At 44.7% G+C, this 15,719-nt stretch overlaps 2 long non-coding RNA genes across 2 annotated transcripts in view; both read left to right on the top strand.

The window, feature by feature from the left end:
- Positions 1-15,719, top strand: part of LOC125940357 (uncharacterized) — a 102,740-nt gene that overhangs the window by 85,781 nt on the left and 1,240 nt on the right. The window lies entirely within an intron of this gene.
- LOC125940358 (uncharacterized) lies at positions 8,496-9,856 on the top strand. The gene is made up of 2 exons (XR_007463580.1): positions 8,496-8,731; positions 9,455-9,856. It is a non-coding gene; the product is annotated as an uncharacterized LOC125940358 (long non-coding RNA).

Genomic DNA, 15,719 nt, shown 5'->3' with positions numbered 1-15,719 from the left:
AACCTGCTCTATTATGTAGTCACTGTCAGGCTTAGCCCCAAATATGTTCAATCTAGGCAGAACTACATTGATGTACCTCACTGCAACTCATTTTTCAAGCATTAGGCATGTTGTTATTAATGTCTTGAAAGAGTGCTGCATTCACTCAGATGAATAGAGCTGTCAGCAAGGAATTTGTTGCCTGGAAGCTGATGGGCATTTCAGTAGTGCCACTGATGTGGTGGCACAGTGACTGTGAAAAAAAAGTGAGATGGGCAGCAATATGCACGTCAAGATGATCACAACAGAGAAGAATAAACGACGAAATAATCTAATATTTGTGCATTTTTGCACAAGAAAGTAGAGAAGGGGCCCAATGTGAATCGACGGTTTTCAGCACACAGCAAGCTTGATGGCTTCTGTAGCCATATTTTAAACCAATTCAAGGGTGGCTACATGACAAAATATGCCACAGAGTTCACATGCCACAGAAATAATTTGCAGAGCCCTTTTACATGTGGCAGGGTTTACATTCATTGATCAGCGCATCAATGATAGAATGCGTGAACGTTGCTTTTGCTGCCCATGGGTACACAGGTGGCCATTTATTCTTTCATTGTGAATGCAGCTATACCTCCAGTTTTATGATGTGCATGAGATAAAAAAGGCATGTAAAACTCTTGAAAGTGAGCTTCTGGAAATGTACTAATTAAGAAACACAGCTCCTGACATGCAAGCATGACATCTGTTTTTCTCACTGATAAAGAACGCAGACATTTAAAATAACCTATGAACCTTGTTAAGGTGAGATGTGGCTGCAGGGATCACGCACATACAAAACATTTAGTTGCGATATATCCTTTGAATAACCCCAGAAAGCCTAAAACCCATTATGCTAAAACAAAACAAAAAACAAACAAATAATAAAAAAAGATTAAAAGACAACTTAAACTTTGTCGTCTAGAAAGTACATTTGTATCCTTCCCCCACCTGAAAAAAAGTCTTTATAACTTAGTAATTAATTATAAATTGACTATCTTAGCTACCTGCAATTTAAGCTATGGTTCAGTGTGTCGAAGACACTAGCGTGAATTGCGCAAACTTTCCCACCCTTACATCAGCATGTTGAGCTACCGAACTCTTCTGCGTCAAAAATGCCGTGTTGGGCATTGCGAAGATAAACTAATATCTCCAAGTCTAACTCTTGTTCTGTCACTTATTTTGCTTCTGTCCTCCTGGATTTTATGCTGGTTTCTGTTCTAAAACAAAGAAGCTCTATTTAAAGCATGCCAATTACAGAAATGAATTGAGAATATATTTGAGTCAGTTTTGAGAATATATTAAGCTAGCACAAACAGGGCACTTATCACTGGAAAACACCAGAATTGTGGTGCTTGTTCTCTTCAGATCGAAATGATGCATTCGTCCGGGCTGCTGCATGAACTTTGAGAAATGTCACCCTGTTTTCAATGTGCTGCCCTTTTTGGTTGCATCGCTCGCACGCATAATAGCCAGTGTGGCCAACAATACATTTGACGTAGCTCCTTGCAGGAGCATCGCAAACCATGGCTCCAATGCTCACCCGAACATGAACATCTCCTATGCTTAACCCCTCAGAGGTTAGGTCGGAGACTTCTTGCACATATGGCTCTAGGTAATGCTGCAGACATAGCGTCTTCCCTGCACCACAGTACACACTGACAATAAATGGCGGTGATGCCTCCACATTTTTATGCGGCGCAAAATGAACCAAAAGGCAAGCTGGCTACTTTTGTAAAGAGGGACTCCGTCAATGTTGCCTTGTAGCTTCAGTTCACTTGGAACTACTTGCCCCGGCTGCAACACTTGACGAATTCCTTCTGCAAAGCCAAAGTGCACAAATGAACCATTTTGCTCCACCTGAGCTTTGCGCTCAGTTTTCAAAACTGTCCAAGCATCTTTTGGAAGGTCAGAGATGCCTCTTCGCCGGCAGAAATCGAGGACATCGTTAATGCATGCATGCGTCATATTAGGTTTCGAAGCAATTACAGCAACCTCTTCACTTGCAGACAGTTGTTCGGAAAGTACATGAGAGAGCGTTGGACTACAAGTAAAGGCTATTCCCTCATCTGGCCCAGTGAAGCTGTCTGAAGCGAGAAAGTCATCAGAGTCATCACTTGAATCGCTACCTTGGGGACCTCCTTTGTCACTTGAGCTGCTATCAGTCGCTGTGCTCACATGAGGACATACCCGCACTATCTGATTGGCATTCTACAAAAGGAGCTTCTTGTCTGCAGACGTCGTCAACAAAGGCTTCACTTCTCGAACGCTCGTTCAACCGTTTGAACGGAGGCTCACCACCGTCATCCATGGAAATTGAACTTCACGATTGTCTGCTGGTTGTCTGCTGGCTTCGGAGGCGAAAGTCGCTCTACACGAGAACTGTCTGCAGAGGTGAAGCTTGCAGCTTCGTCGTTGGACAAGGACGGCCAACAAGCTGCGCGAGTCCTAGCTCATTCATTATCTTGTTGTATTCCTTTCTTACGACTCGACATTTCCTCCACTTGGATGGCATGATGAGCGAGAGGGATGAGTGGATGATGAGCATGATGAGCGAGAGGATGAGGGGGGGGGAGGCGGCTTCTACTCTGCCAACAAATGCGTTCATGTACTTTGCGCTTTGCGCTTGGTTCTTTATTATGTTTGCGCCGGTACGGGCTGCCGGTGTTGTCGCGCGCACCGTATCTTGCACGCGACCTCCAAACGGCTCTGACCTTTGTATGCTGTGCATTCGGCCGCTCAGTTTTCCCTTGAAGCGATAAACCGCACGAACCTTCGCTCGCTTACTGCGGCAGCTGCGCTTGCTGCCAGCGTTTTGACAGTGTTTGTCTGCGGTCATCGAGTGTGATCTATTCATGTGTGCTTGTGCGCGCTGACACCACGCTTGTTAATTCAGTTAGTAAGTGAATGTGTCCAAATTTATGCAGCCGATAAAGCTACTATCCCTACTCCGAATAGCTCTCTGCTAATTCGGAGTAGGGATAGTAGCTAAACTGCGTCATTTTTTTTCGTTCTTCCATGAAGCGAACGGATCTTTTAAAGGCCCGTTCGATTCGCCTGCACCACTGTCAACCAGTTCGCGCACCGATTCACGAAAAGCGCGGCACACGAAACGAATGCCGAAGTGCAGACCCGGTGCAGGTGTGTGTTTTGTCCGACCAATGTGCACGGCTTGCGTTAAATAGGTCTTGAGCTGCTGGTGTAATTGGCTTCAGAGACATTAATATACCCGCGCTTGCCTAGACACGGCAGATAGCCGTAAGCTGGGTTTTAACGGCGCTTGTGCATGTGTGCTGTGTCGTCTGCTGCGCTGCTGCTTCGCACCTGTACCACAGTGTATTAGAATATATGTGTACATTCTAGGACACTGTACGTGCACGACTGCGCAAAGTCGGCACCGACCGTAGAAAGGGCGCAGCAAAATCGTGAACCAGCCCTGCACCTTTCCTGTATATTTTGTAACGAACGGCGGATTTCTCATAGGGTGTTCAAAGGCGCCATTGCTGCACCGCTGAAATGAATGAGCTGTTAATACAGGTGAATAGAACGTGTCAAAGCTACGTTCGATTTACCTACACCACCTGCAAACCGTAGCGAAGCAGCCACAAGTACACTCTACAGCCACGGAAAGCCGGATTGCGGATCGAATTAATACAAACATTAATATACATTTTTTTCGTTTTTGTCATTCAATGATTCTGGTGCAACCCACGCGACTTGAACGCGCTTCCCGGTAGGCTTGTTTTTATTGCGTATCATCCGCCGTAATTAATGAAATAATAATGTACTTTTGCACTGGCGATTCGAGAGGTGACTCAAAAAAAGAGAGCGTCGGTTCCTTGATTTCCTCTCTCTCCTTTCGTCCCGGAATTTGCGCCATCGCCATCGCCATCGACGACAGCCTTGCCTTGTGCGCAATGTGGTAACCGAGGAGACTGAAGTCAACGTGTGCGTGAGTATGCATTTTTTAATACGAGAGTTTTCTTGCCGTGATTGTACCTTATGTGCATTCTCATCTACGGGTCAACGTCGTGTGGGACTATTTGCGTAGTTAATGGCGCGTGCCAAATATGCAGCGAGCGCACGTGTGGCTAGGCCGATTGGTCGCGTACTACGTGCGCTTAAGATGAGTTCAATCATGCGCGTACGTTATATACTCCGGAATGGCATTGACTAGACCACTTTTTGATGCACAGAAAGACGCTGGGCGTAGATTTCATGCACGACTTGCGCGATATAGCTACACTCTAGATCTTGAATGAGGTCTGTCGGGGATCTATGCGCGTGTTACCCGGCCACAAGCACTTCATCTCCTGCGTCGTTTAGGGCAGCGGAGTCTACACGCAACCGTGCCGGCCAGGAAATAAATTAGCCGTTTTCGCGAGAAATTACGACGTGACTGCTGCGGTGGCGCCAAACAAAGCCATGTGGATTCTATGCGAACATTAAAGTACCTGAAAAATAATCTAAGAGACTTCTTTAGTGCTCGGCGTGGCCTAATGGCTCCCTGTTCGTCCAGTATGAGTGGTGCGTGTTAGTGCCACAATATGAGATCTTGTAACACTTCGCTTCAGCCACGTGTTGTTCACAACTTAGCGTAAACTTTCACCGCCTTCCGCTAGCTTTGCTCTCCATGGGAGACGAGCTTAATTGTACCTCGTGCAAAAGGATACATGCTCTAATGAAACCGCCGATTTCGCATGCTTGCACAGAAAGCTCCAGCCTTATGCAGTGGATCGACCACATGAATCAAACGGCGCATGTAAATAACGGAGCGCTTGTGGCACACGTGGATCTTTAGCAAAACCTCTAAACGTATTCGGTGCATAGAAAAAAACTTCTCAATTGCAGCGTGCCCCGTACTAGACGCGGAGACTAGGCGCAGAATGGCTCCTTATACGCGCGGCGATTCTGATGTCATGCCAGCTTCCTTAGGCAGAAATTATGAGATAATGTGCACCAGTCAACACGCTTCTCGGCAAGTCATGAGGTGGTTTACGTCAGTAGTAATAGTTCTGCACCTAACTTTTGCACCAATTGCGTATTCGTGACAGTCGCGTTTCCACACAGACGATTTTTGTTCTTCGTGAGACTGAACTTTCATTACATATACAAAATTCATGGGTGTTAAGTTTCGTTAAGCAGCTGGTCAGGGAAGTTTGCCGCATGTTGCCTGCTCCTAGAACATGTGGCAAACCTCCCTGACCAGCTGCTTTCTGCAGCTGCCAGGAGGCAGCGACAGAAAGCAGCTGGTGCTCTCGTTGCAACAGGTCACATCCCCACAAGTGAAGGCAGATTCTCACTTTTTTTTTTCTAAAAACACCAGACAATTAACTGTGGTAAGTGTCATACTCAACGAAGGCGACTCCAAAATGTGATTGTTCTGCCAAATTTGAGCAAGAACAGTGCAGTGATGAGTGCAAAACCTTTTTTCGAACAGGTGCAGCGAAATTATTCAGCACCCTGTAGAAGTTTGACGTACATATCACGGCTAACCTTATGCTCGGCTGTCTTAACTGACTGTTGAACTTGTACCTTGAACTTGTATATACCAAGCAAATCAAAAGAGTAGTATTGTCACCTCATTCAAACAGTTTAAGTTCAAGATTATGAGTTTATGAGGGCCGTAACTGCAATGTATTGTTGCAGCCCTTTCACTGTCTCATGGCTGTATTAAGTGCTCATATGCTAAATGTACCAATTACTGTACCACGCTTTCCTTTTGTTTTGACCTAATATTGTGTCGCATTAATACGGTTCTTTTTTCTCGTATTATTGCAACAGCTAACATTGGATAAGTAGGAATGACATTGTGTTGTACCTAATCCTTGTACCTGTGACCACTACCCTCCGTAACAAAAAAAAAAAAAAAAACCCTGATGGTATAGTGTCCCAGCTGTTATGTAACAAGCTTTAAAAATACACAGATAATTTTACACAAATAAAACCAAGTGCATGTCATTCAGAGTCCAGTTGAGAAATTGCCAGTAATTTATTAGCCCTTGGCACCTAATTAGTTATAGCTAACTCTTTTAATTTAGTCATCTATCTGTTAGGGTGTTGATCAGGAAGTTGTATGATATATTAGAGTGACATGCTTCTAGCAAGGTCCACATCATGTTTTTTTTTCTCGTGGAGAGAAGCCTGCAAGTATGAAAACTGCCATGCGTCAATGCACCCGTGTGCAAAATGTTGCTTTGCCATCCAACAGTCTCAGCGGGGAAAGTTAACTGTCCTTTCTGGGATTTTACGTGCCAAAACCAGTTCCGAGGAGCTATTGGGGAGCTGTTGGTGCATTGTGTAAATAATATTTATGTTATTGTCAATGACAGGGCCAGCTTGATTACCCACTAAGACAGTTTCAGGGCCCCGCAATTCCATGCACATGACCTTTTTCAAATTTCGTGCGGTGGGGGGGGGGGTTCATTGCCGGAAAAAATAAGCACACAATGTGTTCCTCGCTGGAAACGGTTTGTTTTGGTGTCACTTATGATGCTCATCTCCCAAATTAACATCTTGACAATTAGAACAAATAAAAAGTTGGCTCATTACTTTGCTACTTGGATGACGTGCATCATGAATATTAGCACTTTTTCAACCAAACTCCAAAGAACATGCACTTTGCTTTGTTTTTGTAGACTGAAAAGTAATTTACTGATGCAGAAGTACTTGTCTCTTTAGTGTCCCTTTAAGACCACGGTGGTCAGGACCAACACAGTTCGTTTGCCTCCCCTCCCCCCTTTTTCTTTAAATTAAAGTTTATGTATGATGCACTCTGTATAGCTGTTGAAAATGTTGCAATTATTGTTGACAAGCACCATTGTTGCACAAACAGGAAAGTAATCAAGCCTTCGCTGTATATTATTATGCATAATTTTCCCCCGCCTAGCTTGCAATGCTTACATCTGTAAAATTAGCAATGGCTCGAATATTAACAGCACTCTTGTCATTTTATGGCTGATATCTTGCAGGTGTAAACCTGCCTTAGAAGGTTGCATAGTTTGTTAAACATCTAACTTTAAAAACTGTGCACCAAGAGGCTTGCACCTTTTGGCCAGTTTGAACGTTGCCATCCCAAGTTATACCAAATGCAATCTAAATTTTTGCATTGAAAGGGGTTTGTAATAATAAATGATTCATTGTTTATTGAGATTTGCAGGTGCTTGACTGTCTCCGATATGTCATAACATTGACTGCAGAATTCTCTCGGACCGAGATTCATTTTCGCCTCACAGACCAATTGACGCATGAAATTTGCGAGCCCTATAGAATACAGAAAGCAGGACCAGGTTGCATTAGTCAGCCTGCAATAGTCTTCCTAGAAGAAATTTCCTTTTTAGACCACGCAAATCGTTGACAGCAGAGCAGCGCGATGGTTTTTATTTTTGTTAATTCATTATTGTTTATTATCACCTGATCTAACCACGAGTGCATGTCATAAATTGTTCACTGCCTTCCAGGTGTATGTGCAGTTCAACTGTTCATGAACTCGTTCATTCAATAAACTTACCAGTTGAAAGTCCGCACTTGGGGTGTGTCTACGTCTTCCTACGCTTTCAGGACACTGTTCCTTATTTACCATGAATAAGAGGCCTATCAGATTGCTTTCTATTATTGTATGGATTTCATGGTATTCTTATTAGTATTGAAATGCAGTCCACATTTTTCTGTTACTTTTTTACCTTACAATATGCTAAGCCTTCGTTTGTAGTGAAAGTGGCACTGCCTTTGTTTTTGATGAGTTGGCTTGGTAAATCTATCGACAGAATAATGATAACGGGGGCCAGGCAGCCATGATGTAGGTGTGTATTTGGGGGAAAACGCTGTACAAATGTAAGAAGGCCTGTACGACAATGCAAACTTATTGTACCAGCATTATATTTTCAAAAGTGGTTGAAAAGGCCAAAATGTAGGTAGTTAACTGCAGTTGCACTCACTCCTGTGAAAGCAGAATGATAGGCTGCTTTCACAATTTCCGAAGCTAGAGGTGCAAACATTGCTGTGGGTTAACTTTTGGTTACCACAAAACTACGTCTTTAAAAACTGGTTGTCGGTCGCTTTAACACAAAATGTGAAAGTCCGAAAATATCATGTCGGTATGCCTTTAAGCTGTTTTGTGCCACACGTATGTAGATCTGGCTTTCCTGCACTCTAATGTCAGATCCACTAATTATGCATTGGGAATTTGCATGGGAGTAGAGTTAGTGCGCTTACAAATGATAGTGAAAGTTTGGAGAGGTAGTTACTATGAAACATAGTTACTGTGCACAAACACGAACACAAACATGAAATGCACAACACAGACAAGACCTGATGCACTTCGTGTTTGTGTTTCTTCCAGTAACGCTAAGGTGTTGTAGAGCACATTTACAATTAAAGGGCATTGCGTCACAACCCTCTTCCAGCAAAAATGGTTTGCTTTGCACTCAGCTAAAATTCACTTCATTTGGCAATAAATTATATTCTGGTAGTATTGGGTAGATTTTTCAACTTGAAAACATTGCCGCATACAATGCTCATTTCCACATCTCTGGCAATTTTTGTCTTTTGCAGCGCAAGCACCTCCTGCAAATAGGAGGGAAGTCACTGCGCGAGGTGGCATCGTATGCCATGAAGGCTGTAATGGCACACCCCGTCCAAGTGCTTTACAGCCTTCATAGCAGGAAGGGGAAGAGGGCATTCATCAATTTGAAGTTATGCCGGATAGTCACAGGTAAAGCTTCCTCAGTCATCCTTTTGCATTGTTGAAGTATTGTGTATACAGCTGAACTCCTCTACAGCGAAATGGCTTGCATAACAAGAGGTTGTCCTTGCCAAAATCGTGTCTTTCATATAAATTGTCAACTTCTACAGCGAAGAAATTTGGGCGTCCCTGTTGGCTGATTTCATTTTTTACTATGAAAGTCACATACTCAGTCACCACTGCCCTTGCAGAAATTGAGAAAGTGTGCTCTGCACTAGCACCAATGGCAGCTTAGGTGAATTGCTTGACGAGCATGCCGATGAATTGCATCACACCAGGCAGCTTACACGTTTAGCATCAGCGGGTGAGACAGTTGAATATGTCTCGGTTAGTAAAGACATGGTGTGATCATCACTGATGATGTTAACGCTATCTCAGGGTGGAAAAACAAGAAATTCTTGATCCTGTAAATGGATCAAGAATTTTCATGGCGGAGAAGGCGATAGCGTTGAATTATCCACAGCATTACTTTGCGTATCCTGAATTTCGCCGCTGAGCATGCTGTGAACCTCCATTCAATAAGGTTGGCTGCGGTTGCAAATTCTGTCAGATAAAGTGTGTGCTAAAGACTTAAGCAACTTATTTGAGTAAGTCTCTTGAAGGTTTTCTTTTGTTGAATGTGTTTGCCTGCTCTATTGTGGGTGATCTTTACGGTGTATGGACTAATTGTGGTCTTTGCATGTTTGTGTGCAGATGTCATCTGTGCGAAAGGGGGGGGGGGGCGACCTGACACAAGCACAGGACTTCATTAAGTGGTTGCCAGGGTCTGTGGACAGCGGTGGTGGCAGAAAGAGGCGTTTCGCAGAAACGTTTGCAGCAGAGCAGCCCGATGATCCGTCCCTTCGGGGCACGAATCATTGCCTGCCCACTGCTGCGCTCTCCCTGCCCTACCCTTGCCCTCAGGTCCCTGGCAAGTCCACCGTCGGCCCCTCCTGTCCGGCTGCTGCTGCCCCTGCTCCTTCCCCTGCTGCAGCCCCTGCCGCCCCTGCCCCTCCTCCTGCTGCTGCCCCTGGAGCTGAGCACCCCTACTGATGCCTGCATCAGTTCAAGAAGTGTATTGTAAATAGTATACTAAATAAATTATATTTTTGTTTATGCTTTGAGTGTGTCTGCAGGAAGTTTCCTTCCCACACTTATTTCCATCACGTTTTCTTCGCTACTAATTGTATAGGCAGTAAGCTAGCGTACAAGCAACAGAATGGCTGAGTACAGGCTATGCTTGAAACACACTGGATGCAAAATGGCTGAGCACTGGAGATTCTTGAAACTCATTGGATACAAAATGGCTAAGCACTGGGTATTCTTGAAACACGTTGGATACAGAATGGCTGAGCACTGGGTATTCTTGAAACACGTTGAATACAGAATGGCTGAGCACTGGATATTCTTGGAACACGTTGCGTACAGAATGGCTGAGCACTGGATGTTCTTGAAAGACTGGATACGGGATGGCTGTGCACTGGCTCTATGCTTGAACTACATTGGATTCTACAATGGCAAACTGTACGGCCAATCTTGGCTCGAACAGTGGGTGGACCTTGGATTGGGTTGCACTTTGCCGTGATGCCAGGATTGGGCGAAAATTCGTACCAATTTCTGCGAGCATTGGACCATGCTTGGCCCAGTGCTGTCATGCTGCCTGGGTCCAAGGACAGGTCAGCTGAGCTTCGTCCCCGAGGGCTCCGTCGTCTCTGCCCATGCGTGAGCTGAGAGACGGCATGAAAGGAGAAACATTTTCCTTTATCAAATATCACGTCACATTGTTGTTCGTTTTGCTTTTTGAGACAGCTGCTCTCAAATTCGGACAGCGTGGCTCGCGTCTCGTTGGTGCGCGCATTGTGCGCCTGCAAGTAGCCCGAATTTCACGTGCTATGATGCTTTGGCTATGTTCATATTTTTTGCGCCTGTTTAGATGCTTTAAGGTGCGGACATTGCGGTGGGTCAGAGCTTGATGACATTTCTGGCCAGCTGCCGTCGCTGCCCAGTTCAAAAATTTACCTGACCAGTTTGGTGTATTGTGGTGTTTTTTGTGTAAGCACCAGCGCCGTCTGGTGTGTTATGATGTTCACACCAGAGTGGCCTGGTTTGTTCTGGTGAGTACACAAGAATGGTCTGGTGCCATCTGGTGTGCACACCAAGATAATTTTCACGCCAGAGGTGTCTGGTGTGCACGCCACATGAGTGTAATGTTACCTGTACACATCCCTGTGGTGTGGTGCTGTCTGGCATGCATGGCAGTGTGTTGTGTAAATAATCTTTTGCATACCAGAATAATGCCTCGGTTTATAGCGGTACTCTTGGCTTTGTGTACGATTAGAATGTTTTAGTACTAAATTGGCGGCTTTTAAATTTCCACTGCCATGAGTTTGAAATTTATTTATTTCATTTATTCTAACATACTGTATAGCTATGAAGAGGAACGGGAAGTTCACTTCCTGAAAATCCTGCAAATCGATTCCAAGCTCGCCGCAAGTCTTGGAAGCTCACCGGCTAAAATTTGTAAATTGCAATATGTGCTATACAATTATTAACTAAGAAGGTAATTAGTAATTTTTGTTGATCAGTTCAATTAGTGTTTGGATTCCTCATGCGAGTAATGTCCGTCTCTTATAATAATCCTGCTTAAGGTGATGTGCTTTAAAATGCCATAAAATGATACGCTCTATATATGTATATATTTCCAGGGTGTGTGAATTTATAATTAGATTTATTGCTTAAATCTCCAACACTTCAAATTTTATGACAAAAGCTGAAACTTCGATGGTAAATGTTTTCCTTGGCACAGGCAGATGTGTCATGGGAAATAGTAAATAATGACGGCATGATGCTTGTTTTATCCTAGCATCCCGCTTTCATGCAGTTTGTTAATGAGGCTTTGGAAAACACGAAGTTTAAAGATATATTTGGGAAATGACTAATGAATGCTTACCATACGTAGACTTCATAAAGGCACGAAACAAATGAGTTAAGATGAATAAAAGTTTCTGCTTCTAAATTTCCCAAAATCAATTTAGAGTTCGGCGCTGAAAAACGGTACTCGTACCTAAAATTTGTGCTTCATAATGCTAGCGTTTACTTATGTTCTCTAATACTAAACATTATCTGAGAACCAGATAATTCCGCAAAGTGAAGGGAACAAGGGCCTGTATATACCAAACACAAGCACTGTGCTTACAATAGCTTGTCAAATGTATAACTCAGGAAAGCACACACACGTTCGCTTAGTAAATTTATCATTTTAACACTGGTGCACCAGAGAAGCTTGTTTTAAGTGAGCACAATGTTGATAATGTAATGGGCCTATATTTACCAAACACAAGCACTATGCTCACAATGGCTTGTCAAATGTATAACTCAGGAAACCACACAAACGTTCGCTCAGTACATCTATCATTTTAGCAGTGGTGCACCAGAGAAGCTTATTTTATAGTGAGCACAATGTTGATCATGTAATGTTCTGTACTATAGTCCGGACAACTGTATATAAACATCCCACATACACAACAATTTGGTGGCAAATAAAAAAGAATGACCAAACTAGCAAGATTGTGTGGAATCATAATCTTTCAATGCAGGCTGAAAAATTTTTTTTGCTTCATGACTTACAAACTACAGGCGATGAAGGAATCAGATTATGTGTACTCGTATAAATACTTGTACAGAGTAGCTATGCACGGCACACTTTGTAATATACTCATGAATGCATGTTGAAACATTGCAATGCATACTGTTGAATATTATCTGAAATTGTAACTGGGAGACGCAATAGTGCACCCATGAAAATTTTGTACTGGGAACAAATGATATGAAGAAATGATATGCACCACTGCAGATGAGCAGACATTTGGCTTTGACATGGTGCAAGGCCCTCAGCACTTACAGAGAACGTGCTGAGAAAGAAAGAGGTGACGCACTACGTGAGGACATGCCTGGAGTGTCAGCGACGCAAAGCACCACCGACTAAACCCCCTGGGGTATTACACCCCGTTCCGGTACCGGAAACACCGTTTGCTCAAATTGGAATAGACCTCCTGGGCCCCTTTCCAATATCTGACAGTGGCAACAGATGGGTCGTAGTCGCGACGGACTATCTCACCCGATATGCGGAAACCAAGGCAATTCCGAGCGGCACGGCTGCTGAAGCAGGACAATTCTTTATCGAGAACATTGTCCTCAGACACGGTGCTCCAGCGATCATCATAACCGGCAAAGGAACCGCATTCACAGCTGAGCTTCTGCGCATTGTGCTCACGCTGAGTGGCACAACACATGGAAGACGATGGCCTATCATCCACAAACAAATGGACTTACCGAGCGCCTCAACATTGCTACCGCAGACATGCTTTGCATGTATGTCGATGTGGAGCACAAGAACTGGGACACAATCTTACCATGCGTCACATTCCCATCAAATACGGCACGCCAAGAAACAACGAAAATGACGCCATTCACTCTGGTCCATGGTCGAGAAGTCACTACAATGCTTGACGCTATGCGGCCTCATGACTGCAATGGTTTAGATGCAGATGCCGCAGATTTCACTGAACGCGCCGAGGAAGTACGACAGCTCGCCCGCGTCAGGATAACTAGTCAGCAAGAACGCGACGCACGAAGCTACAATCCCCGCCGCCAATTTGCCGCTTATACACCCGGGAAACGAGTCTGGATTTGATCTCCCGTCCGACGCCGAGGGCTCTCGGAGAAACGTCTACGCCGGTACTTCGGACCATACGAGCTTCTGCGCCGTATTAGCGACGGGACCTACGAGGTTGTTGGTGACGGTTCATGCTGCTCGAAACGCCGTCAACAGGTGCCTGAGGCAGTGCACGTAGTGCGCATGAAGCCATGTCATTCCGAGAGAAGTGGACACCGACAAGCTATCCACTACGAGTCTATCCACCACGATTTGATCAGCATCGGGATGATGCTCGCTCTGGAGGGAGGGTAATGCCGTGTCAGTATTCGTGCACAAGTGCGCCTTGGCGCCGACAAAGATGACGACCGGGCTGCTCGAGATTCCAGAAGCCATCAAGAGAAGAAGAAGACATTCTTGCTGTTGGCGCCTCTCTGGTATCTTCTCCCGAGAAAGAAATAGAACAGCCGGCTGTACCTGCGTTCCTGCAGCGTTCCGGTGCCTCTCCAAGCTTCGTTGTCCTGCAGTGGTATTTTGGCTGTGTATCGGGTGGTTTCAGGTTTCTAACTACCTTGATTTAATCCCTAATTTATTTACATTCCTTACATCAGCCATCTTGGGCTGATGTCGACCAATTCTTCTGGCCAGGCGTGACCCGCCTGGCCAGAATCCCTGCCATCTAATCAATTACCTTAGAATTAATGTTTTTCTCAGTGGCGTAAGCACCATTCCTGCTGCGCTCGTGCCTACCAATGGAGGTTTCATCAGGATAACGAACCCAGAAGCTGTCCATAAGGAACATGTACAACCACTTCCAGACCATCACTGACGTGTGAGCGTTCGGACGCGGAGGTATATTGTGTCGGTGACCGGACCAGACCTGTGTTGAAGATCTACTGAAGTGCACTTTCTTCGCTTCCATCCCGGTGAGAACTTTTATCCCGCCTCACCTTGCGTGCACCAAAGGTCTCGTACGGGGCGTAGACTCCCACTTAATTTCAACTGAAACCCTGGACAAGCACTCCGCAGCAGGTGTCATTGCTATTTATCGTCGCAATCGCCTTGTAAATAATGAGAGGATTCCGACTGAGTCAGTAATTGCCACGTTTGTGGGCACGTCATGTCCGTCCGAAATCAAAGTGTGGCCTCTTGTGTTCCGTGTAGAAGCACTCGCGTCACGTCCAATCCAATGTCAGAATTGTTGGAGATTCGGGCACAGCGCAGGAGGTGCAAAGTCGAGCTTACGCTGCCACACCTGTGGAGATGGTCATCCCTCAAGTGAATGCTCTGCGCAATCTGAAAACTGCTGCCTCTGCGGGGGAACACACCCAGCAGACCATTCGAATAGGTTATTCCAGCTGCATGCCGTATTTTGATGCTTCGTTCTTCGCCCTCGAGGGTGCGATTCCTTCAGCTGTTTCAAATGTCCTTCTGTCACTGGAGTGGCCTCTTTTTGTACAGCTACTTGGGTAGAACAAAAACACACCCTTCTGGTCCGATTGAGGTTGCTTAAGGTTCGCGCCTCTGAGCTCAGTCACAACTGGCCGCAGATGTATCGTCTTGCACAGCCTGACTTTCTTGGGTGGGCTTTCAACTCCGCGTTAAGTGTAACAAATCATATCTATGAGTTTTTCTCGGCAGCTGCTGTCTCAATAAGCCGTAATATCAAGTCTTGAATACGTGAAAAACTTGGGACCATGCTTCAGGACCTGCTACACTTCATGAAGGACACTACTGCCACCAAGAGCCATAACCGAATGACCTGTTAAACTTGATTGGTTTGGTCAGCGGCAAGCATGCGAACATGCAACGAAGATACAAGTCAGCACTCCGAAAAAATTAGAAAGGCTTTCGAAATGCGGGCGACGGATACTTCGTTGGTTATTTCCCCATCCATTTCACTATAAGATGGTGAGACTGATTCCTTGTAATTGAAAGCGAGTGTCAGGCTAACATTGCCATTTGCCTTTGTCGTTGTTGTGCGAACAACATATTTGCAAAAATGACTTTTTCTGCATTTAGTATGCGATTATATATTTCAGCGCGATCAACTAAATCGGATAGTTGTATGGCGCGCTCTGTCATATCGAGTTTTCTCCGTAGTATATTGTGCGCGAAATGACGCTTTTTTCTTAACGAAAGAACAATTCGCCAAGCTGCTTATCTGTAACTGTTCGATTTTCCCCCAACACGATGCACTTTTTATGAATTATTCCGTAAAAAACGAAAATAAAAACAAAGAAAGCTATGCCGAAGGCGGTGACTAATCTTCTGTGCTACACCTTTACAATAGTGTTTGTAGTTGTTTTACGTTTATTCTAAAGG

This window comes from Dermacentor silvarum, chromosome 9 (assembly GCF_013339745.2).
Source record: "Dermacentor silvarum isolate Dsil-2018 chromosome 9, BIME_Dsil_1.4, whole genome shotgun sequence".
Lineage (NCBI taxonomy): Eukaryota > Metazoa > Arthropoda > Arachnida > Ixodida > Ixodidae > Dermacentor > Dermacentor silvarum.
This window is presented reverse-complemented; position numbering and strand designations above follow the sequence as displayed.